Source organism: Schistocerca nitens, chromosome 8, assembly GCF_023898315.1.
Source record: "Schistocerca nitens isolate TAMUIC-IGC-003100 chromosome 8, iqSchNite1.1, whole genome shotgun sequence".
Taxonomy (NCBI): Eukaryota; Metazoa; Arthropoda; class Insecta; order Orthoptera; family Acrididae; genus Schistocerca; species Schistocerca nitens.
The window spans coordinates 114,445,946-114,472,501 of NC_064621.1; the positions used below are offsets into that span (position 1 = coordinate 114,445,946).

General features: G+C 43.3%; 1 pseudogene; it reads right to left on the bottom strand.

Annotated features, from left to right (window-relative positions):
- Positions 1-4,238: 4,238 nt before the first annotated feature.
- Positions 4,239-26,556, bottom strand: LOC126199432 (myogenesis-regulating glycosidase-like; annotated as a pseudogene).

The following is a 26,556-nucleotide window of genomic DNA, read 5'->3' on the forward strand; positions in this document are numbered from 1 at the left end:
GTTACAAGCATAGCAATCTGTATAACTTCATTTCCTTATTTCTAACATTTTAAAATTGTACGTTGACTTTAGAGGACATGTCAATCATAGATGTTCTTATCTCTATTTAGTGAACGTATTTTTAGTCATGTTTTGAACATTGTTCCGCTACTCTTTACTAACTAATGTTTCGGCGTAAGGGATATCGGATTTTAGAGGGTAAATTAATATGGAGTATGTCGTTCTTCTTTTCAAACATTCACATTCCTTCCTTATTGTCTTTTGGGCACGCAGTTGTAGTAATTAAAGTAGGCACAAATGCAGTGATCAGAACGAAATGATTAGCTTACATTCTCATTCTCTTTACATCGTTCCTTTCTTCTTGTTCCCATGCCAATGGGCTGTTTCTACCGCAATCAGTAAGCGTGAAAGGAAGCTACCGTACAGACAGAGGAATCTATATTTATACTTGGCAGAATTAATTACATACTGACATAATCATCGGTATTGCTTTCGTTTCCCAAAACTTATAAATATTTCGATTTCGGAAAAGAAGCTCTGTATTTCGCCAAGATGTCGGAGAAGAAGGTCCCTTACGTACTGGTTGTATCGAGTAAGATGTGGAGACGGCGGTTTGAAAGTTGACAGAAGAAGCACGAGGAAGGGCGTCCCTTACCTGAGGTATCGCTACTCAGGCTACCTGGCGAAGGGGCAAGTGTGACAAATTTCCGGCGTGGCAAATGTCCGGCGTGGCAAATGTACGGCATTCATGCGGCGACCAGAAACTCCAATCCGATCTCGATATTGGCGTTCCGGAAAGCAGTGAGAAGGTGGGTGATTTCAAAAACCAAAAAAAAAAAAAAAGTAGCGAGCCGTACCGGCTCAGTTGGGTATACATGCTTTTATGTTGGATTGCCTCTCGTCTGCTGGCAAAATGATGATGGCTCGCAGAAAAACCGCGAGGTGGTCGGCAGTAGCACCTGACCATTTGAAAAAGCCCGTGTACCCCCGTAGATGGTGGCAGGGAGGGAAGAAGTGAGGGGGGGGGAGTATGAGGGAAGGTAAGATGGCCTTTAATTTTCGGCAGTTTGTGATCGTACATCTAGAAGAACAAACATTCAAGTACCACCTCCTCTACAACCTTTCAGGACAATAATTTTCCCCAGTACATGTGTTGTATTATGACCCGTTCATTACGAATGCTGTTTTTTTTTTCTTTTTTCAAGACAATTTCGATGCGTTATTAGGATGCATTTTCCATCAGTTTTTATAGCGTGTATTGGCCTCTATTAAATGTGCAGCGGGGTGATTGTTATGCAGCCGCCTGTAACGAACTCTGACATCAGAGATAGATACAATCCTCAGCTGTATGCTTATAGGTAATACACTTATTAAATTCCTCTCTCTTCGAACATATTTCTTGCCAAAAAGAATAGAGGTAGTACCTTACATGCAAGCCTTTTTCCCACAGGCTTATAGGTGAGGGCTAGTCTGAGTGTGTCTGCCACTAGTTCCAAGTGGTATTATGAAATTTTTTTCCCAGTGGTATAACACCAGTTGTTTGGCATCGTCAGTTTTTCAGCTGTATTACCATTTTAGTCAGTCTTTTTGTAGCGCTATGCATACAGTTGTGTAATTAAGGCCCATCTTTATGATTAATTAACTAATTAGGACCGATCACTACTTCAGTTCCCTAACCAAAAGGAAGAAAGTATACTAACCTAAAATTCCTGTGTCGCATCTCTGCAGTTTCCATGTGTTAGGAGGTGCATTTGGGCTTTCCGTCCAGAAGGACCAGTGTTCAAGTGCCGGCAGTGACACCATTTTTAATTTCTTCCTAGCTCCAAGCGCCTATGGTGGTATAATTGTATTAGGATGTGCACTTGGGCTTTCTGTGTAGTAGTACCAGGGTTCAAGACCTGGAAAGGGAACTGCCATTTTAAATTTCTAGCCAATTTCTGTGGAAGGGCATGGGGTGGGACCTGATAACAGCCCTGGGACAACGAAATTCCCACCAAAATTCGAAATTCTGAACAAAACTCGAAATTTCCGCAAAAATTCGAAATTCCCATCAAAATTAGAAATTCCTGCCATTATGGTAGGTGAGGGAGGGTAAAGTGGTTGTCTGGGGAGAGGGTGTGGGGATCCACGTGCAGGCTGAGGGATAGACATGATGTCATCCAGGAGTGTGTGTGCGTGGGGGGAGGGGAGGGGAGGGGAGGGGGTGCGGTTGGGCGTGGTTGCAGGGAAAATTAACTGATTGAGTTAATTAATTTGCATATCAATTTCATATTTATTTGATATCAGAATTGCATCAGCACCCCCCATCTCCCTACTACTTATTTCTTACGGCTTATAAGTCACTTGGAAGTCGATAATTCTGTTTAAGGACATTATCACTGAATAAAGTCGACAGTCAACTTATGTGGGTGAATAGTGAAATTTTTTCTGACAATTATATGAAACAAGCTGGGGAGTTGATATGACATTGTGTGAAAGTTGGAAAAGAAAATAAACATTATAGTATAAGGGGTAAATTTTTTTTATTGAAAACACGTTTTCACTATTTACAATGCTTGTTGAAGTATAATACGTAAACAAAATTTATTGAAAACGTATTCTATTTACAACTTTTAGAAACAAAGTTTTTCAATTCGTTATCTGGGGCATACATGTACAAATTTTTCGATTTTCGTACTCGAGGGCAAGCTATTTATACCTGACCATGAGAGGAGGAGAAGTCTTTGAGAATGATGCTGCAATATTTTAAATTTTGTCCTTGTGCTTTGTTAATTGTAAAACTGTAGGCTAATTTGATTGGAAATTGAAGTATTTATATTGGAATGGCAGTTCGGTGTAGATCACTGGTATTTTGGGGATAAATGGTAGGTGTCTTTTGTACTGTCCAGTGATAAGTTCGGTTACGATGATGTTATTCGATAGCTACTTTCCGATCAATCTTGTTCCATTACATAGTTTTGGTGAGTTTAGAGTTCTGAGTACTACGATCGTAGATCCACTTTTAAGTCGAAGGCACTGAAATGGCATTTCTGGTAGTTGCAAAGAGTTTAAAAATTCTGTAGGGAAGTTCACACCTTCTTCAACGTTTACCATAATGTCGATCGATTTGTATATTCTCTCTTCACCGGAAATTCCCTTTTGAATATTAAAGTTGATATCGTCGACAATTTTATTTTTAGTTGCCAAAATTGCCGTTTCAAATAGCCAGCCCGGACTGGTGTAGTTGTGAACAATTTTCGGATAAATTTGGTCGATAAGCTCGTTTCCAGCAGTGGCTACGTTTCACAAATCACTGTTGAGCTTAACGACGCCGGCCATCTGGTCAGTAGGAAACGTGACTTCGTCTATTTGTAAAAGTTGTTGAGCTAAATGTGCTGTTGTTTCGTCTTTCGCTTTTGTTAGTCGCCACATTTGTGTGTGGGGACATACATGTGACTTTTTTAAGCTTGTGTTGCTCCAGTCTGCTGGTGTTGACTTGGGGATAGTTGGAAGTGTATGCCGAAAAAACCTTGAGAGTATAAGTAGAGATTTACATACCTCTATGAAAGGGAGGTCCCACCAATGGCGAATTCCAGATCATACCATAAAGGCTTCGAATGGTCCACAGTGTTCCGTAACATTCACAACACTAGAAAGTGTTCTGCAATGTTCTACAATGATCTGGGATGTTCCGGGATCTTCCCGATCATTGTGGAATCATTCCGAAGGCTCCAGACAATTCTCTAACGTTCTATAACATCCCGGATCATTGTGAAACGTTCTCTAAAATTCTGAAATGTTGTGGAATGCTCTCAAATACCCTCGAATGTTCTGGAATGTTCTCTAACACACTATAATTTTCTAGAAACTTCTAAAGAGGGAAACTTCCCAGCCCTTATATCTTCAAACGCAAACCCTTAAAAGGTGAAAACGGAAACCATCTTCAAGATTAGGGGACAGAAGTATACCACAAAATATAACTCCCTTGATCGACCGGAACTCGTTCCGGAGTTTTAGCGGCAGACACATTGTACACTTCCTTTTGTGATGTATACTGATTGCTCCACATGAGATCGAACTGAGAAATGTTGCATAATGAAACAATCGATCCTGTGATGAGCGTCTGGAAATCAAAATGTATTGATTATTAAATTCTCAACAAGTAAGTTGGTGAATAAATTCACAACAATATTGCCAGATTGCGTAATAAGACTTTATTTCAGATCCCAAAGCCAGTTTACAATTACGAACTGTAATGCCTAAGAACTAGAGATACTCGAGAAGTATGGCAGGGCGCTGAGCGGAGCCGAGTAGTTGGTGAGCCAGACGGGTCCCTCTATTATGGGGTGTTCCGCGTCAACCTCGTCCGTCCAGTTGCCCGTCGGCAGGTAGATGTCGCGGCTGATGGCGCCTTCTTCCAGCACCGGCACCACCAACAGGTCCTCTCCCAGCAGGAATTCTGTACGGAAAACACGTACATTCACAACTGTCTGCGTAGTCTCATATCTTTGGTAACAAAAGTACTGACTCTTAATGACGTCACAATGAATTCTCTTTGCCCTGAACACTTTGTGGCCATCAGCAATTCTGGCCTAGTCACCGTTTTCCATTACATGCTAGTTTGTTACTTTGGTTCTAACTCATTTCAGCTATTAGAGGTTATCTTCGAGTTTCCAGTCCGTGTCATATCTTTGCAATTACCGTTTCAACAGTACACGTCTACGAAATGTGCTTAGTATCCCAATTAAAAATAAGTGAGTGAATAATATTGAATCTCGATATAATCCTACATACACCTTAACCACATACAGCTTGCAACCGAATTCAAACAAGGGCGTTACTGTGTAAATAATCGTCAACGACAGGAGGACAAAATGGAACAATGGTCAATGAAGATGAACTTATGATAAACGAGGATCGACCAAAATATTTGCAAGGATGCTATTCTTTCATGTGATATAATTGCCCCAGACACATAAAACGAAACTACCCATAATCAATAGTTGATGTTGATTTCATTTTAATTGTACTGACAATATCTTAACTATTTTGTTACCGATAGGAGCTGATTCTGTGGTTCATACTGCTGTTCGTCATAGCCATCGTTCCCGTTGTGCAAACTGCTTAAGGCGTAGTTCCTTGGTAAGGATTTATTTCCTTCACTAAACGTTATTTTATAGTAAGTAAATCTGGTCTGTCTCTCTCAGTGTACATATCAGCTATTCACTCCACAAAAGTAAGCAACTCTACAACCGCACTGATACGATACTATAACGCTTTTAGTTTTAATAGGTTCCTCTTGTAGTGTTCAGTGCTCTACGTTTAACAGATCTATGAAGGTGAGATAGACCTCACTGACATGATACTAAATCCGTTTCGTACTGCAACTAAACTTCAAAACTTCGTAGCTGATACGTAGTGCCGTTGACGCCAGTCGTTTCTCTGTATTCATTTAAGATCTCTGCAGTCGACTCTGCTGTCGCGTAGCAGCGGTTTTCCTCTTTGGTGACTTCTCGGCTGTTTAAGCGCACGACGCTGTGGGGAGAGGGCTGGTTTTGGTCGTTTGGTTGGCGCTCCGGTGTGCAGTCTGGTTGTCAGAGGTCACTCCTTGCGCATGCTCTGCCTGTTTCTGTCACGTGGGCAGTGGGGCTGCGAACGGAAACGTGCGTGCGGTCGGCGAGTGCGTACTGCGTCTAGTGAGAGGGCAACAATCTCGTCTGTGGTGGTGGCTTTGGAATGTATCAGTCTGCAACCGGATACGCTACTGAATCAAACGGTGGGAGTATTTAGGTTCTTAAAGTCCTACTGTATATATGCATATTGAATTTCATGCTGTTTGCAGTTAACGGCGCTCCCAGTGCTTGGGCGTCATGTTATCTGTTTCGTATTGACCACTGGTGCACAACTTATTGAACAGTGGTGACCTGTGTGATTGATTTTTGCTTGTTTTGGACGCACTTGAGATACGGGCAAGGGGTGTTTATCTAAGCGCATGTCTGTGCACTCCGAAATAACCACAGGTTCGATTTTCTGGTTGTGTGCTAGTATTTAGGTAATGTGTTCAGAGGTAAAGAAGCAGGTGCTTAATGATGAAAAATTGATTGTGTGCAATATAAAAATGGCTCTGAGCACTATGGGACTCAACTGCTGAGGTCATTAGTCCCCTAGAACTTAGAACTAGTTAAACCTAACTAACCTAAGGACATCACACACATCCATGCCCGAGGCATGATTCGAACCTGCGACCGTAGCGGTCTCGCGGTTCCAGACTGCAGTGCCTAGAACCGCACGGCCCCTTCGGCCGGCTGTGGCTGTGTGCAATATATATATATATATATATATATATATATATATATATATATATATATATATATATATATATATGATGGGCTCTGGGGTTATGTTATGAGTTAAGTTACGAGAGCGTGATTTGACTCTGTAACTGGCTTCTTATACATTTGAGTATGTTATCACTTCCTGCTCTGGCAATAACAAGCATGTCTGCACATATTATAAAAGACAAGTTAGTGCAGATATTTAAAGTGGTTAATTCTGAATGTGAGTGGCTTGTGTGTGAGTGTGTGTGTGTGTGTGTGTGTGTGTGTGTGTGTGTGTGTGTGTGTGTGTGTTTGCGTGTGTGTGTTGGGGCTTACGGGCGCTCAAAGTCGAGGTCATCAGCGGACTGTGAACAAATTTAGTAAAATGGAAGCATACACGTAAAGAAAGCGGGGAAAGATGCAGAATACTGTATAAGAAAATAAAACGCAAGGAAACCGTGAAAAGAGCGTCAAGGATGCCACAGGAAATTGTCACTAGCTGGCTGGCCATTGACGTAAAATATGGGCGAACCAGTCATCTTGCGAGCAAATTGAGACTCTCTCCCTAATATCTTGGTAAAAACATTGGACAAGTCACCGAACCTTAAAACTTTAACCACATTCGTTTGAATATTTCCTAAAAGAGACGGCAGATCCACCGGCAAGTCAGTCGCGGCCCGCTGATCAGAAAATAAAACGCAATCCAATATAACGTGGCGCACAGTGACCCGGACGCCACAAGTACCACACACTGGAGGGTCCTCTCGCCGGAGCAGGAAGCGATGCGTCATAGGACTGTGGCCTATCCGAAGCCGAGTGAGGAGAACCTCGTCCCGTCTACGTAGCTGGAAAGAAATACACCACACACGCGTTGTGGGCTTGACTAAACGGAGCTTATTGTCAGTCGGGTCTCTTGTGGCCTATTCCTATTTCGAAATGTTTCTAATATTTTAAGGACTGTGTTACTCTGGATACTGCCCAGTTGCTGTGTGGTTTTATGTTGTTGTTTCAGTGGTACAATCAGCGGTGTGCGTCGTCCGTTGTAGCTGGTCGTTTAACTGGGGGGACGACACCTTGGTGGCGGCCAGTTTGAATTGTAACCGATAGCGCGGTCGCTGTGTTTATCAATAGACTCCAGGTTTTCGGCGACTTTAAGCTGAGTATTTTATTATTTGTTCCTGGTGATGCCGAAGCGCCCGTCTTCCCTTCTTCATCGTTCCTTTCAGCTTTCATTCAGGCTCGATCTGAGTTGTAGCTTCCGCGCACCTCTGATGTGCCATTACTTGTTACTGAAATTTTGCAATACGTGAAAGATGCCTTTCATTGTACTGGTTTTTTATACCTTATTCAGAAAGAGAAATTTTGAGTTGTTTCTGCTCATATCTTAAAAGGTGTCCTGCTTCTGTGGAAGTTTTCTCAGTAAATCATTTAAAGTTTGTATGGGTCTTAAGAGGCTTATAAAACTATTTATTGTTTGGGGTGGGCTTTGACGCCCGTAGACATTTTGTCTGTTTAGTAATGCTTCACATCCTAGGGCAATTATGTATATTATTCTGGGGTAACGGCAGTTTGCCGTTGTCATGCAACTGTTCAATAAACTGTTCGAAATTACAAACTGGAGTTTGTGTTTTATTGGTAATTATTGCCTTGTCTTTATTGAGCTTAAATATCCTTGAGGGTGTATCCCACGTCTCAGTAACTGTATCCGTACTGTATCCGTTAGAGAAAGAAAAAAAATCCTGTGTTGCGAAAATATGTGTAATGCATTTCTGTTTACCAGCTAAACAAAACTTTGTTCATGATTTTTGAAAGTAAGTCACTGGATTACGAGCATTCCATGGAGAACATGATACACTCTAAAAGCAGACGCCCGTATAATTTTGACAATGCTGAATAGAAAACAACATAGAAACGAACACTGTGTTCCCAATATCTTCCGAAATAGAGACGTATGAAGGTAACAGAATTTGTCATGTTATCAATTGAATGTGCATATGCTTAGTACAGATTACGCATACCATTTACCCAAGGGAAACGAGTGGCGGGTCTTCCTATTCATACATGACGAAGGTAAATACGTGGAGCGACTCGCCGGTGTATTTAGTATTCCGTGCTGCCGTGGTACAAAAAGTTTCTAATGCGAAGTATATAGACATGAGGTATATAACCAGTCAGTGCAGCACAATTACAAGGACTTCCATTCGATACTACTAATAACAGTTTATCAACGAAGAATACTCGAAAGGACAGTGTTGCTAAGTGAACTAAAGAATCTTCTTCGAGGTTCTGAACGTAGTGCAGCGAAAATCTGTAGTGCAATACCTGTATAAATAATTATACCTCAAGATTTACAACTGGAAAATATCCATAGGTTGCAACCTATGGCTACACAGATTCGAGCAGCCCATAGTGGCTCGCTTTCTTGCTTTCCTTTTTTATATATTTTGTGACTAAAGCCCTTCTGGCCTGTTAATTATTCTATGTGTGACATGTAAGTACTGCGTCTCTATTTCATTGTTAGTTCGTAAAAAAGCTTTCAACATAACATTTGAAGATGGCTTTGAGGTGGGACATACCAATCTTCTTCATTTTGAGGAGTTTTCTGGAGTATATACGTCCCAATACATACGCATTATGCACAAAGTAGCAGAATTAATTAAGTTCATCGTAATGTCTGAATACAATGCCTATGATGTATAAGAAAACACAGTTAGTTACTTCAGACATTCTTAGTCGGTCGCGGTGGCCGAGCGGTTCTAGGCGCTTCCTCCCGGAACCGCGCGACTGCTACGGTCGCAGGTTCGAATCCTGCCTAGGGCATGGATGTGTGTGATGTCCTTATGTTAGTTAGGTTTAAGTAGTTCTAAGTTCTATGGGACTGATGACCTCAGATGTTAAGTATCATTGTGCTCAGAGCCAATCAGATATTCTTAGAATGGAGAAGATGGTGATTTGATCTGATTTTCATGAAACAGACACACTATAAACACACACTGCCTTATTTCATCGCTCATAGCCTTCTATATATACACCCTATAGTCAGTAGTATTATTCTCCAAATTCCGAGAGCACTTTTATACATACTAGCATTAAACAGATATGAGATGTACACGTTCCAACGCTCAGAACTGCGCGTTACTTACATACATACACATAACATCAACCCCGAAAGAGCTAATAGCCGTGCCTAGTACAAGTGTCTTTTCCAGAGCATACTTAGTCACCTCAGTTTTTAGCACTAACCTTAAAGGAGATAGCTATTAACCACTCGCTGCGACTGAGGTTAACGAACAGACCACTTGGTCACAACAGTTTGTAAGAATTGTAGGTCTCTGTGCTGAGAGATGGTCTATTATTGTTCAGTACTTTACCCTTCTTTAACAACAATAACTACATTTGTTGAAAATCAGCAACCAGTTGCAAAAAAGATTTGATTTCTTTACCGGTTTCAGGCACCTAGTGTCGTTCTTCAGAAGACTGTACAGAAAAATTTACCACAAATAAGTACAATTGAGAATATTGAGAATATTGAAATTCAAGAAATAACAGCTTAAAAATTTAGAGAGAAAAAGACAGCACATATTTTGAATTATCACAGTATTATTGGGCGTCAAAAATAAACAGGTGTATGCAGTATGTTACGGTCCTAAGAAAAACAACTTTCACATTAGGTGCATATTAAGAATTGTTTCTCCACTTACTTCATTTACAGCTTCCAGTCCCATGATTCAGTCTGTATTTTGTTTTCGCCGACATGATACCTGTTACCACGTTACTGACCTCATGACAAATGTTTAAGATGTGTTTCTAAACTTCGCACCCATAGAGCCACATGTCATTTGTATTAACGTATTTTATTTATAATTAGGATTTTATTTATTAATAATACGTTTGTTATTCGCACTTACTTTTTCGTATATGTTTCATGCCAACAACACTTGTGTAACTTTTTGTTTTATTAATTTAGCGCACTTTACCTTCCATCCGCACCGTGAGAGCAACATCAAGGTATGCATAACGTTATTTGATTAGTTTCACTTCTGACATGACGTCTGCACTGGTTGTTTCGCTTCCTTATACCACATTTGTACATGCGCTATGATCCACATTTCGGCACTTACGAGCTCTATCTGCTTTAATGCATTTTGTTATTGCATTACATTGTATTCTTGTATGTTCTTAGGAAAATAGTAATACACTACATACACCTGATTATTTTTAACGCTGATTGATAATGCGATATTTCTGGGTATGTACCATCCACTTACATCACATTTTTAATTTCTTTTCCTTAAATATTAATATTCTTATCCAGCTTGTATTTATTTGTGGTTTATTTTCCTGTAAATTCTTCTGAAAATGGGCTGTAAGTTCCTGAAATCGGTAAGGAAATAAAATTTCTTTTGTGCAATTGGTTGCTGAAGTTTTCAACAAACGTTATTGTTTGTGAGGCTTGCAAACGACCAAAGTCTTCAGATAAAAATTGATAAAAGGGAAGGAAATGCTTTGTTTGTTTTTCACAAGCATTTAATGAGTTTCTAGCCTCTAGCTTCATTTCACAAGACAAGATACACCTGTACTTTGTGCCAAATGGACTGACGAAGCAGTTTTGAGTAAGTATTCTTAAAGAAAAACCACAGTAATTGAGAAAAGTAAGCGTATGTTAATTTACTGTTGCTGGTACCATTACTATTTAATTAAGTTTTTTTATAGATATATTTGAGATAATATTGGAAAAACTCTGTGCGTTTTTGTGTCGTTTCCATGAAGTTTGTCCATATTCTCTTTACAAGGTACTTTCAAACAAATTAAAGAGGCATGGTAGCATGGTAGTTTACAGACGACACAGGACGGACGCGAGGTGAGGAGGGGTAGCAGCAGGCTGCGGGCACACACACACATTCATACATACATACAAACACACACACATGCACACATCCTCACATACAGACACACACACACACACACACACACACACACACACACACACACACACACACGCGCGCACGCACGCACACGCACGCACAAGCACACGCGATGTCAGAGGGAAGCCTCGCCCTCCATACCTGAGTTTGTGCCGAGGACCGTGTCGTCGGTGGGGTCGACCCACCAGATTGGGGAGTTGACGGAGTCGGCGTCCTATACCGCATCAGCTCCACATAGCGAGCGTGAAGCTCCACGAGCGGACTAAGCTCCATCGTCTGCAACAGCATCGACAGTAGTCAATTCACCCACACTCCACAGACTATAAATGAGTACAGTTCTTAGGGGAAAAATACTGGGAAAAGGGAAGTGCAGAATGCTTTCTGGGTGACCCTTCTACATCAGCATATTTTCCCATAAACTTAACTAAAAGATACAAACAAAAGTCACGTAAGAAACTATATGCCTAACAATAATTAGTTTCCTTGTTTTCATATTATATGTTTTTTACGCTGATAAGGATGCTTCGTGTTCATCTACCAACCAGTTTTGGAGATGTCTAATAACGTACTAGGTGACGTACCTCAGTGGTCAGTCAGTGGACTACTATCCCAAGGCCATCCATCTAGATATACACTCCTGGAAATGGAAAAAAGAACACATTGACACCGGTGTGTCAGACCCACCATACTTGCTCCGGACACTACGAGAGGGCTGTACAAGCAATGATCACACGCACGGCACAGCGGACACACCAGGAACCGCGGTGTTGGCCGTCGAATGGCGCTAGCTGCGCAGCATTTGTGCACCGCCGCCGTCGGTGTCAGCCAGTTTGCCGTGGCATACGGAGCTCCATCGCAGTCTTTAACACTGGTAGCATGCCGCGACAGCGTGGACGTGAACCGTATGTGCAGTTGACGGACTTTGAGCGAGGGCGTATAGTGGGCATGCGGGAGGCCGGGTGGACGTACCGCCGAATTGCTCAACACGTGGGGCGTGAGGTCTCCACAGTACATCGATGTTGTCGCCAGTGGTCGGCGGAAGGTGCACGTGCCTGTCGACCTGGGACCGGACCGCAGCGACGCACGGATGCACGCCAAGACCGTAGGATCCTACGCAGTGCCGTAGGGGACCGCACCGCCACTTCCCAGCAAATTAGGGACACTGTTGCTCCTGGGGTATCGGCGAGGACCATTCGCAACCGTCTCCATGAAGCTGGGCTACGGTCCCGCACACCATTAGGCCGTCTTCCGCTCACGCCCCAACATCGTGCAGCCCGCCTCCAGTGGTGTCGCGACAGGCGTGAATGGACGAATGGAGACGTGTCGTCTTCAGCGATGAGAGTCGCTTCTGCCTTGGTGCCAATGATGGTCGTATGCGTGTTTGGCGCCGTGCAGTTGAGCGCCACAATCAGCACTGCATACGACTGAGGCACACAGGGCCAACACCCGGCATCATGGTGTGGGGAGCGATCTCCTACACTGGCCGTACACCACTGGTGATCGTCGAGGGGACACTGAATAGTGCACGGTACATCCAAACCGTCATCGAACCCATCGTTCTACCATTCCTAGACCGGCAAGGGAACTTGCTGTTCCACCAGGACAATGCACGTCCGCATGTATCCCGTGCCACCCAACGTGCTCTAGAAGGTGTAAGTCAACTACCCTGGCCAGCAAGATCTCCGGATCTGTCCCCCATTGAGCATGTTTGGGACTGGATGAAGCGTCGTCTCACGCGGTCTGCACGTCCAGCACGAACGCTGGTCCAACTGAGGCGCCAGGTGGAAATGGCATGGCAAGCCGTTCCACAGGACTACATCCAGCATCTCTACGATCGTCTCCATGGGAGAATAGCAGCCTGCATTGCTGCGAAAGGTGGATATACACTGTACTAGTGCCGACATTGTGCATGCTCTGTTGCCTGTGTCTATGTGCCTGTGGTTCTGTCAGTGTGATCATGTGATGTATCGGACCCCAGGAATGTGTCAATTAAGTTTCCCCTTCCTGGGACAATGAATTCACGGTGTTCTTATTTCAATTTCCAGGAGTGTACATTTTTGTGGTTCCCCTAAATGGACCCTTGCGAATTCTGGGATGCCTCCTTTGAAAGAAAATGCTGATTTTCTTCCCAGGTCTGACCTTGTGCTGTCGGTTCCAAAACAGTGCTGAAGTCTGAGTTTCCTGCGTCCTGGCAAAGTAGTCTCGTGAATTTTGACGCGGAAAGATTATCATGTCCCCTGGGTGGTTATCATCGCATACCGATGAAGATACTCGATGAGGACGTGCAGCCGGCCGTTGTGCCCGTGCGGTTCTAGGCGCTTCAGTCTGGAACCGCGTGACTGCTACGGTTGCAGGCTCGAATCCTGCCTCGGGCTTGGATGTGTGTGATGTCCTTAGGTTAGTTGGGTTTAAGAAGTTCTAAGTTCTAGGGGACTGATGACCTCAGATGTTCTCATAGTGCTCAGAGCCATTTGAACCATTTGAGGACGTGAAGAATTATTCACCAAATCATTAATGGTACCACAGTTATACACTAAATTGAATATAGAATGACATTAGTGCGCAAACAGACAAAAAAGTGAAGCACTCTGAAGACAAGATTGGATGTCAGTGTAACCTCGTACACCTGCACACCATAAGCTGGTATGTAAATGATCAGACTTGCATTTCTCTGGAACAGGTAGGCCACAAGATTGCTGTGGTGTTATTCATGTTTAGTGACGTTATTAGATATGGGACGGTAAATAAAGACTATCAGATGTTAAGTGATCACTGTCGAGAACATGGAGGTGACACAGTATTATCAGCGCCTGACAAAGTCTGCAAATGGCATCTTCCCAGCTAGCTGACCCATGCAGTATTCACATTGGTGAGCCATTTGGAATTGACAGTCTACCTATATCACACTGTATGGGAAAGTGATGGCACCTAAAATAGTTGTACGGTTGACCACGTCTGATCACCATAACAAACGACTGCCTTGTTGAACACAACGCACATCAGAACCCAATCATACCTGTGCCTACCATCAGAGTATATAACGGACTCCATAAAATATAATGTGTCATGCTGGAACAATGGTCAGTGACTGTCCCATGCATAACCAGCCACTACAACATAAAGGGGTTTGACTAAAACCTTTCATTTCTGCAACTGATTGGCTGTTTCTCGCCTTATCCTCACGAAGATTCCCTTCTGCAGTTGACACATCCAGTGATCATGATTTTGAAAAAAAAAAAAAAAACGAAAGTGTTTAGAGTCACATGAAATATACTCACAGATGTGAATATGAACAACCATCAACTCTATAGTGGAATGACGACAATGAAAATCTGTGATCGACCGGGACTAGAACATCTACATCTACATCTGCATGGTTACTCGGCAATTCACACTTAAGTGCCTGGGAGAGGGTTCATCGAATCATTTCGATACTACTTCTCTACCATTCCACTCTCGAATGGCGAGTGGGAAAAAGGTACACCTAAATCTTTCCGTTCGAGCTCTGATTTATTTTATTATGATGATCATTTCTCCCTATGTAGGTAGGTGTCAACAATTTTCGCATTCGGAAGAGAAAGTTGGTGATTTGTAAATAGATCTCGCCGCAAAGAAAACCGCCTTTGTTTCAGGGACTGCCACCCCAAATCGCGTATCATATCACTGACCCTCTCACCACTATTGCGCGATAACACGAAACGAGCTTCTTTGCACTTTTTCGATGTCCTCCGTCAATCCTACCTGGTAAGGATCCCACACCGCGCAGCAATATTCCGGCAGAGGACAGACAAGTGTAATGTAGGCTGTCTCTTTAGTGGGTTTTTCGCGTCTTCGAAGTGTTCTGCCAGAAAAGAACAAACTTTGTTCGCCTTCCCCACAATATTATCTATGTGGTCCTTCCAGTTTAAGTTGGTCGTAATTGTAATTCCTAGGTATTTAGTCGAATTGACAGCCCTTCGCTTTGTGCGATTTATCGTATACCCGAAATTGATCGGATTCCTTTGAGTAACCATGTGGATGACCTAGCACTTTTCTTTGTTTAGTGCTAATTACCACTTTTCGCACCATACAGAAATTCTTTCTAGATCATTTCGTGATTGGAATTGGTCGTCTGATGGTTTTAGTAGACGGTAAATTACAGCGTCATCTGCATACACTCTACGGGAGCTGCTCAGATTATCACCTAGATCAGGGCCGCACAAGGTGCATGCGCCGGTGCATCGCACAGTGCAGAGTGCAGAAGACGGCTGTGCTATGTTGACGACGGTGCAGACCCCCCCCCCCCACACACACACACACACACTCCTCGGCTTTGCGCAACAGCGCTGCCTCTCACTTCCTTAGCTTGTGTCTCTCGCGCCGCCTGTCTCGACCTGTTTCAAAGCTCTTACCCTGTTGTCTTCGTCTTTGCCAAATACTAATGTACACTAGGTGGAGAGCTTAGTTTGGTGTACCGGTACAAAAGAGATTTATATAATAACTGTAATGGTAACAATTTTAAATTTGGTTTCAACAAAAATGTATCTTCCTATCTGCTTTTTATTTTATTTGAAATTATGCTACTAAGATCTGGAATAAGAGATTGGCTGACAGCAATTCTGAGAGAATTTTTGAAATTACAATTAGAAATACTCGCACGCAATCTAGTTTTTGTACAAGACAAAACAGAAAAAAACCTTTCATACACACAAGTGGAATCAAACATAGATATAATCTTCGCTGTTTCTCTGTGTAACTTGGGAAATTCTTCCTTCGGGAAATTCTGGTAGAAATGGAGCAAACCTTATGTATTGTAAAACACATCCTTTCGGTGAACAACGCTTTGCAAATCAATTAGTGCGAAATGTAAATCTGAAGGCGCACTTTCAATATCCATCGAAAAAGGTTTCACAAAAACATCGAGAATTGGCTGTAGGTAGGTAATTTCCTGAAACAATAACAAAGCTAATGTTAATAAATGAAAGTAATGTAAGCCGTTGTTTCGAAGTACTAAAACGCGATAGATCTGAATAAACATGTAATGTGTACTATTGATTTTAATGTAATATTACACTTGCATATGTGACGCAATCTCCTTTATTTAGCTGTATGTCATATACCGGCACAATACCTGGAATCGGTCGTTAAACGCATTTTCAAGGGATTGTAGCACCTCTACGTATTTCTCAAAGCGCGCACCTTCCTGCACAGATGCTCTCAAACAAAAACATAGTACCGTTTTGATTAGAGCGGTTATAAAAATCAGGCTGTTTTAATAAAGGTACACTTTATATCTCGCTTACCTAGTTCAGGAAAGTGTTGTCTATTTTTCTGTGAAAGGTTGTTTTTGAGAAGCTTCAGTTTATACTGGAAAGTGTTCATTTTGCTGATCATATCGTTGATGAGATTGTTTTCTTTTTGGAGTTTCAGGCTTAAATCTTTTAGGAGAGCCATAATGTCTGCTAAAAATCCTAAATCAGCACCCCATTCAGGGTCATGAAAAAGTGGCTCCGGACGTCCTTTCCTCTCCAAAAACTGAGCCACAGTGTGGCGTAGTCGAAAAATTCGGGGAATCACTTTCCCTTTGCTGAGCCAGTGCACCTCAGCGTGGTAGGGAATATCTGGATACTCCTCTTCAAAGGGCATCAAAATTTTTTTGAATTGACGATGAGTGAGTCCATGAGAACGAATGTAGTTCACGATACGCACCACTACCTTCATCACATCTTGAAGACCGATAACATTCGCACAAAGAGCCTCTTGGTGTGCAAAACAATGAACGGAAGGTAAATTCGGCATGTTAAGTTTTTTCCGCAGTAGGCCAATAAACCCTTTTGCTTTACCGCACATTGCTGGTCCCCGTCTGTGGTTACGGAAAACAGCTTTTCCCAAGGGAGTCCTATTCCTTCAGCTGCCATTTCAACAGCTGCTAAAACATCCGCCCCTGTAACAGTATCCTTCAACTAAATCATATCCAGGGGCTCTTCCGTTACATGTAGGTCGTCGTCCAGCCACGCAAAAATATTGCTAACTGAGCCATGTCGTTGATATCGGTGGACTCATCAAGTGCGATGGAGTAAGCTATGAAGTTTTCAATTTTGGGTGCCAGTTGTTCATGCAAATTCTCAGCAATGTCATTGATTCTCCGATGTATTGTCATTCTGGAAAGTGGTATTCTGCTGTACGCGGGAGCTAATGTGGGATTCATTGTGTCTACTACGTCCAACATAATGTTTTTTATTAATGGCCCGTCCATAAATGGCCTCCCAGCTCTTGCTAAACGTAGAGCAACTTTGTAAGTAGCTCTGAGAGTCCTTTCGCAACACCCCTCATCTTCTTCACCCTAAAATAGAGAAAAAAAGATATGTTAGAAATAATTTATGCGAAAACGAAAACTTAAGAATCTAAACAAATGTTATTTCGCTTCGCATGCCCTTTAACCAAAATACACTTGCTACAGTACTTGCAACAAACCTCGTTTGTAGATACAGAATTCTCTTCTGCAAGAGTTTGCAACTTCCGTAATTCTTCCTCTCTGGCATCCCCTGTTGTATCACTATACTTTTCTGAATGCATTTTGCTGTAGTGCCTTTCAATAGACGATTTTCTGACACACGTAATTAGTGTACCGCAGATTAGACATTTGGATTTATCGTCACAACGCACAAAAAAGTAGGAGAGTTCCCATTCCGGTTTAAATTGACTTTCGGCAATTTTCCCTTTTTTTGGACCAGATGGTTCCATTATACCGGTAATTGTCTTGCGCTTACGTATTCTAATGTTGACTAAGCCGTCTGGCAGCGCATTCGGCAGCGCACAGCGTCGGCCTCACCTAGCAAACCGAGTTGAGGCGAAGTGTGCCGAGTTGAACCGATACACTGTGCAGGCACTAGCTGCACCTCGCTTTGCACGCGTGCGGTTTTCCGTGTTTGTACGGCCCTGACCTAGATCATTGATGTAAATCAGGAACAGCAGAGGGCCTATGACACTACCTTGTCCAACGCCAGATATCACTTTTGTTCTACTCGATGATTTACCGTCTATCACTACGAACTGTGAGCTCTCTGAGAGGAAATCACGAATCCAGTCACACAACTGAGACGATACTCCATATGCACACAATTTGATTAAATGGAATCGATCTGAGATTCCTTGTCGACAGCACTCATTACTTCATGGGAATAAAGAGCTAGCTGTGTTGCACAAGAACGATACTTTCTGAATCCGTGTTAGTTATGTATCAATAGGTCATTTTCTTCAAGGTGATTCATAATGTTCGAGTACAGTGTATGCTCCAGAATCCTACTGCAAATTGAGGTCAGTGATATGGGTCTGTAATTCAATGGGTTACCCCTATTCCCTTTCTTGAATATTGGTGTGACCTGTGCTACTTTCGATTCTTTAAGAACAGAACTTTCGTCAAGTGAGCGATGTATATGGTTGCTAAGAAAGGCGCTGTTGTGTCTGCATCCTCTAAACCCCGATTTCTTGCTTATTGCGATCAAACGCCTTACCATGTGGCTATCCGAGAACAACTCACGGCGACAACAAAACTTCCATATGTCGTCAACCATGTATAAGTGTACGTCCGTTATGTACTGGGTGATCAGAAAGTCAGTATAAATTTTAAAACTTAATAAACCACGGAATAATGGAGATAGAGAGGTAAAAATTGATACACATGCTTGGAATGACATGGGGTTTTATTAGAACATTAAAAAAAACTAATTTCACAAAATTTCCGACAGATGGCGCTGGACAGCAAAACGTCATTGACTGCGCATGACAACCGTGTGTAAAAGGAGCTGTAATGAGAGAGAGAATCAGATGCGCGAGCAGTCGTAGCATGTTGAAACTACCTGAAAAGGCGCTTTTAGTGAAGCTGTATTATCAGAATGGGGAATGTGCTAGTTCAGCGTTACGATCCTATCGCCATAGGAAGGGGATTCGAACGGGTAAAGGTCAGTTGACAAATGCATCTGAGGCAGGAATGATTTCGAAGTTCGAAGCCACGGGTTGTTTAGACGATACACCCCGTAGTGGCCGACCGAGCACAAGGCGTAATGCTGCTGAGACGGTTCAGGAAGAAATTGAGACTGTAGCGGGTTCGTCTATGCACGGGGAAGTCAGCGCTCGTGCAGTCGCACGTCGCACCGGCATTCCATACACTACTGTTTGGTTGGCACTTAGGCGTACCCTCCTATGCTATCCGTACAAAACCCATCTTCATCATGAACTGTTACCTGGCGATTTAGTGAAGCGGAGGGCATTTGCGGTGTGGGCGTTTCAGAAGATGCCGAAAGATGACGATTGGTTGAGTAACGTGTTGTGGACCGACGAAGCTCATTTCACGCTCCGAGGGTCTGTCAACGCCCACAACTGCAGAATTTGGGCTACCGAAAATCCTATAACTGTCGTGGAAACTCCATTTCACGACGAGAAAGTCACGGCATGGGTTGGATTTACCACATCTACAGTTATCGGGCCTTTTTCTTCGAGAAAATGCGTGATTCTGGTTTTGTAACTGCTAGTAACTGCTACCGTGACGGGTGAGAGATACGCCGATATGTTACAGAATCACATCATTCCCAGCCTGGCTGATAAACACCTGCTGGAACGTACGATGTTTATACAGGATGGCGCTCTACCCCATATTGCTAGACGCGTGAATCATCTCTTGGGCGCGTCGTTCGGTGACGATCGTGTGCTCAGCCGCCACTTTCGTCACACTTGGCTTTTGTATTACCTGAAGTCGCAAGTGTATCGTGGTCGACCGACATCTCTAGGGATGCTGAAAGACAACATCCGACGCCAATGCCTAACCATAACTCCGGACATGCTTTACAGTGCTGTTCACAACATTATTCCTCGACTAAAGCTTGTTGAGGAATGATGGTGGACATATTGAGCATTTCCTATAAAGAACATCATCTTTGCTTTGTCGTACTTTGTTATGCTAATTATTGGTATTCTGATCAGATGAAGCACCATCTGTCGGACATTTTTTCAACTTATGTATTTTTTTGGTTCTAATAAAACCCCATATTATTCTAAACATGTGTGTCAATTTGTACATCTCTATCTACATTATTCCGTGATTTATTCAGTTTTCAAATTTGTACTGGCTTTTTGATCACCCGGTATATTCCCGTACAGGGGACTAATGTTACTTCAAAGTCGCTTGCCCATTGTCGGCGGATAAGTACGATATTGTGGTGCCGTATTTCTGATCAACACAAGCACTGCAATATTTCATTTATCCGCCGACACCGGGCAAGCGACTTTCAATTAAAATGTCTCTCCTGTATGTAATGGATCTACGAGTGCAGGTTGTAGACACATGGTTGACGACGGTAGATTGAGTCTGTCCATGAGCCGTGCTCGGGTAGCCAAACGCTAAGGTGACCGCTCGCTAGAAGCGGGAAATCGTGGTTCGAGTCCCGGTCCATCACAGATTTGCATTATCATTCCATTATACAGCTAATGGTTATCCATATCCGCAACTGCGCATACATTTCATGTGCTTCATAACCGCTGTAGTCGTCGCAGTGCCTGTTCCTTCGGACACGCACGCAAGTCGGAAGGAACATTGCACCGTAATTCCGAATAACACAGGCACTGCAATATCGTAAGAGACGACAGACACATACGAGCTGTTCTTGGTGTCATGGCGCAAGGAGACATCAGGTATGATTTCAGATTTGTGAAATAAAAGCGTCATTATGCAGAGATGGACAATGGCGTCCAGACTGTAGCAGTATAAATTGCTATGGTGTCGAGAGAGCTGAAGTTTCTTTTTGGTCCACCCTAAGCTTGGACGAAGACACCGTCGGTTTGTTTTGGACTATCTGTCGGTGATCAGTGATGTACCCGCTCATCTGGCCGGCCGAGGTGGCCGAGCGGTTCTAGGCGCTAGAGGCTGGAACCGCGCGACCGCTACGGTCGCAGGTTCGAATCCTGCCTCGGGCATGGATGTGTGTGATGTCCTTAGGTTAGTTAGGTTCAAGTAGTTCTAACTTCTAGGGGACTGATGACCTCAGAAGTTGAGCCCCACAGTGCTCAGAGCCATTTGAACCATTTTGTACCGCTCATCTGACATGCTAGTCATTTCTGTTGGATGGATAATTTATTTTAACGCTGCTATTTTTCATTTAAGCATTCTGGTTGGCCATAATGCACCACTGAAACCGACGAAAGACATTAACGGTACATGACATTCGCAGTTGCCACAACTGACAAGGGTCCATTAGTCCTCTCGCGTACACATTCTCACGAATTACCTTTACGGTAAAGTTTATAATATTCCTTCTTAGCAGCACTTATGAAGCCAATTTCTACCAATGATATGAGAGAGTTATATATATCAAATCAGTCTGTTTCTTTATTTACGTGGGAACTCCATTACGTAAGTTACATGTGACATCCCACACTACGATAAATGTGCAGCAAGAGAGGCACATTTTCTGAAGAGGGTACGTGTTCTGGAATTCCTGCAGACGCAGTTCTACTGCAATAACGATAACGGGTGCATCCCAGTGTGTGGTTGAAGTGTCGTAGCGAATGTAAACGTACCCCAAAGTTGAACCGAGTGAGACTATAGGACCGTTGAGTGCAATACGTTTAAACTGCACACAGACTGACCGCTAAAGTCTAGCGGTGTACTGAGAAAATGCAATGTCGAGTCCAGCAGTAGTGAAAGTGTGGAAGCATTGTGACTAGTGCCACTAGGCGTGTGGCTTTTGAAATTCAGATCTTGCACCATGTGATTCCCATCCTCTCGGCAAACTGAAAGAAAATCTGTGGATTACAAATGACTGATTCCATTGGAACGTATTTTAACCGTCGAGAGACTGAACGACTGGTTTAATATTCCGATTGTTGTTTCTACGAAGAATTGCTGAGTGTGTAAAAGCATAGTGTAATGTGCCTGTATCACTTCGAATTATGGTGTAGCGTTCAATAACGGCTGTTTCGCCTGGCACACTAACTTACACGTTACTATCTGAAGTTACCTCCTTCGTCAGAGTATACACCAATTATGGGCCTAACAATAATGTTACCCTACAATATAAATTGAAGAATTAATTTACAGCGACATTCACACATTTTAGTCTGATTACGTGGTTATAAGTTTCGAAAGTCTGACAGTTTTCTTAGCTGTGGATACTAAAACTAATGCAAACAACTTTTAACGAGTCATTGAGAAAGAGAACAAGCGGATTTGTACATGTAATGCTACGTACCTCGTCGTCAAATTCCCAGGACGCGCAGGAGAACTGAATGGCCGGCATGAAGACGGTGGCCTGCAGCCAGCGTATGAAGAGCTCCTTGGTGGGCGCCTCGCTGCCGTAGCCGTTGCCGCCCACCATGTCTGGCAGGACGAAGGGGTAGCCCACCATAGCAGCGTCGTCACCAGCGAAGCCAGGCCGTTGTCGAAGCCCCACCTGCTGTCCTTGTCGAGCATCCGGACGTAGTACGGGAACTGCTGGCTGTGTTGGCCGACGCGAACCTCCACCATCGCCCCGAACTGGGCGGCAGTCTGCACGTAGTCCATAGAGTACTGCACGGGGTTCATCTTCTGTTGCCTCAGTACTGGAGGCTGTGGTAGCCAGCTGGTCTCGCCGGCGTCGAACTTGAACGAGTCTATTCCCGTCTCAGTCTTAAGTTTCTGGAAGGTATTTGAGACCATAAAAATGTAGATAAGATTATGACACATCACATTCTAGTGCGAGGTGGTCAGAAACAGTCCGTAAAGCTTGCAATGGCGTTGCATGGCAGGGTGTGCTGAGAAATAAGTCTTAAGAAGAAAATTCGCTACGTTGCACCGTTTCCGAGTTAATTAGCATTGAAGTTAGCCAATCAGGCCGTTTGCTCGCACATAATCAGCCCACCAAATAAAATTGGTGTCAGCTGTTCTCATAGCGTACATGAAAGCACAGGATACTGTTCAGCTTTTGGCTCGGGTTCGATCCTTACTACCTTCCCATGTCCAATACTTGTATCCTCTTTTTCGGTTGTAGCAAACTACACGAAGAACACGTTTGGTGAGAGCGTCTCTTGCGGGGCACTTGAATTTTTTCGCGAAAAGACCTGACTGGTTAACTTCAACGCTGTTTAACTAGGAAACGACGCAGCGTATCGAACGTTTTTTCCCTTAACGATCATGTCTCGGCACGAATTAACCTGAAACACCCTACAAGCTTTTCGAGCTGTTTCTGACCACCCTGTATAGACATAAAATTATGACTCACATGGAGGACAGATTTTATAGATTTGAAAATTATCAAATATTGTAAAGCATATGGCGATGTGTATACTGGTGGCGTTTACAGGGAAATCCTACAGTCGATTAGTGGGAGGCCAAGTTACGTTTGTGTGGACGTGTGAAAAACTAGATGTAAGTCTATTTGGATGATTATAAGGCCAGGTGTCATGTTGAAGCTACGGAAACTGGATTTCACACAGATGGAGATCAGTGCAAGGCTAATGCACACGAACTGATATGTTTCGTATCACTTCGTATGCGTAAGAAAATCATATAAAATCAAGATGATTTCGACTAATCCCGTTATCCGACATTATCAATGTCTTTGTCTGTTTCATACATGTTATTTTCCTGTCACATACCTTAACGATAGTTCCTATATAATCCACTACCTTAATTAAGTGCTTAACGTTTCCTATCCTAATTCTGGAGACACGTGCAGAGCCTGTAAAAACTGTGTTAGTTGATTTTCTAACTTGAACAAGATCTAACTGGCATGTATTATGGAGCGTGTTCTGTAGAAAGGCTGGTGCTGTTTAAGCAATTCAAATTTCTTAAAATCATCTCCTCAAAAAAAATACCATATACATTTCACATTTACGTAAGATGTAGTCAGAGGTCAACAATGCGTTTCAGACAACACAATGAGTATGTGAAATTTTCTTGACCCAGATATGTATTTAGGTAATGGGGAACATTTAGGATTAATTTCCACTGTACAAAAGCAGAAAACTTTTAACTGCACGATTTACTAGTATACATTTTAAATTACTCAACCGCAACACGACTACTTTACAAATCAGTTAAAGCTGAATATATGTGATGTCAGTTCTTCAGACCAGTCCAAAAGTACAGAGACATTTTGATCATGCAGTGACTATGAATCAGGTCACAACAGAATTAATGGCATTAGCTACCAGTGGGAATTTATTTACATCAATGGGACATGTTAAAAATTTGTCCACGACTGGGAATCGAATCAGGGTCTCCTGCGTATTAGGCAGATGTCCTGACCACTACGTCATCCAGACACAGTGGTCACCACAACCGAATGCCGTACCCTACCACAATTCCAGTCGGACCCAAACTATCAACTTCCACCACACACTGCTGATGTCGTCACCCTGCTCATTGGCCTCATTACTCGCGAGATCTCGCTGCTTCCCATAAGTGTTCGAGCTTGGAGTGTACCTGCACTGAAGAGGTCGCTGACCGTCTTCGCCTTAATTGTGTGTATGTGGTGTCCATTCTTTCGGACATGTACGAAAAAACAGAAACTAAATTTGTATAACTTAGGCAAAGACGGCCGATAACCTCCGGACATGTGTAATAGAACAGACATCACATTTACATAATTCAGGTGAAGACGGTAACTGATGCCTCCAGTGCAGGTGCACACCAAGCTCGAATTTTTACGGGAATCGGCGAAATGCACGGAGTAATGAGGATAATGAGGAGGCCCAGTGCTTCAGTAGTGTATAGTGTAAGTTGATAATTTGGAACTGACGGGAATCGTAGTAGGGTAGTCCATCTGATTCTTGCGTCCACTGAATCCACGTCTCATAGTGGTCGGGGCAACTACCAAGTAAGCAGGAGATCCAGGTTCGAATCACAGTGTGGCACAAAGTTTCAACATACCCCACTGATACAAATGAATGCCCGCTGGCAGCTAATGTGTTCAATTCCTTCCTAACAGTTTAAACAATTCCACATACAAAGATGACGACACAGAACGTGTCCTAACGTAATCTTTAATTGTTACACTCACTATATGTATCACATCCCAACCATAATTTGTAAAATAAGCAAAATGCAGCAGGATAGTTAGCCACAGAAACGGAAAGCTCGCATCAGCGCTACTTACCCAGTGCAGGCAAGCCCATTGGCCTTTAGTTGTTGCGTTGTTAAAGTTGACGATACCGCCATCACCGTTCCACCAGCTGGTGTTGGTGCTGCCCTCGGAGTCACTGACGAACCAGCCCTTCTCAAGCGCCCTCGAGTAATGCGGTTTGCAGTCAGAGTTGACGAATAGATGCACCCACAGTGTGACACGGAACCCAACAGCGTCAGGGAATTAGGCGGGGTCGAACGTGAGGCTGCCGTAACAAGTCTCCCACTTGTCGTCTATCTCAGTCTGGCTGTTGTTGAAGCCGTGATCTACTATCTCGTTGGCGAACTGCCTCACTGTCGTGTCGTTGATATCTCTCTTGTAACGCGCCCACGTCGACCGTATAGGATGCGTGGTTATGCGCTCGTCTAGAATGTCTACGGGTTTGCCTAGGTGATCTGCGATGGCCTTCTCGTGTGCTACCCTTTCATTTTCGTATTTGCAGAGTGTTATCTCCGTAACACTCTCAGACCGTTCAATTGGGCCGGCCGCGGTGGCCGTGCGGTTCTAGGCACATCAGTCCGGAACCGCGTGACTGCTACGGTCGCAGGTTCAAATCCAGCCTCGGGAATGGATGTGTGTGATGTCCTTAGGTTAGTTAGGTTTAAGTAGTTCTAAGTTATAGGGGACTGATGACCTCCGATGTTGAGTCCCATAGTGCTCAGAGCCATTTGAACCATTTGAACCATTCAATTGGGTAAGGTGCTTTGTTCTTGGAAGTGAAAAAAAATTTCAATTTGCTCTGAGCACTATGGGACTTAACGTCTGAGGTCATCAGTCCCCTAGAACTTTGAACTACTTAAACATAAATAACGTAAGGACATCATACACATCCATGCCCGAGGCAGGATTCGAACATGCGACCGTAGCGCTAGCGCGGTTCCAGACTGAAGGGCCTAGAACTGCTCGGCCACACCTCTTGGAAGTGAAACATAATGCATCCTCTGGCGTATTCGTGTTCTGTTCTATAAAAAGAGGCACGTATTGAGGAATGTAAACGTACCGGCCATCGGAGAAGAGCCAGTAACGCTCGGCCACGCCAACATTGTCTTGCTCTTTGCTGACGTACGAGTAACAACTGTACACGTTTTCCTCTATGGGCCAGGTTTGGTTGTACTGCTCTAGTCCTCCATAGATATGGCTGCCCAGATGGTTGATACAGGTCCAGAAGACCCTATTGGCACTCTGCTCGTGGTGACGCAT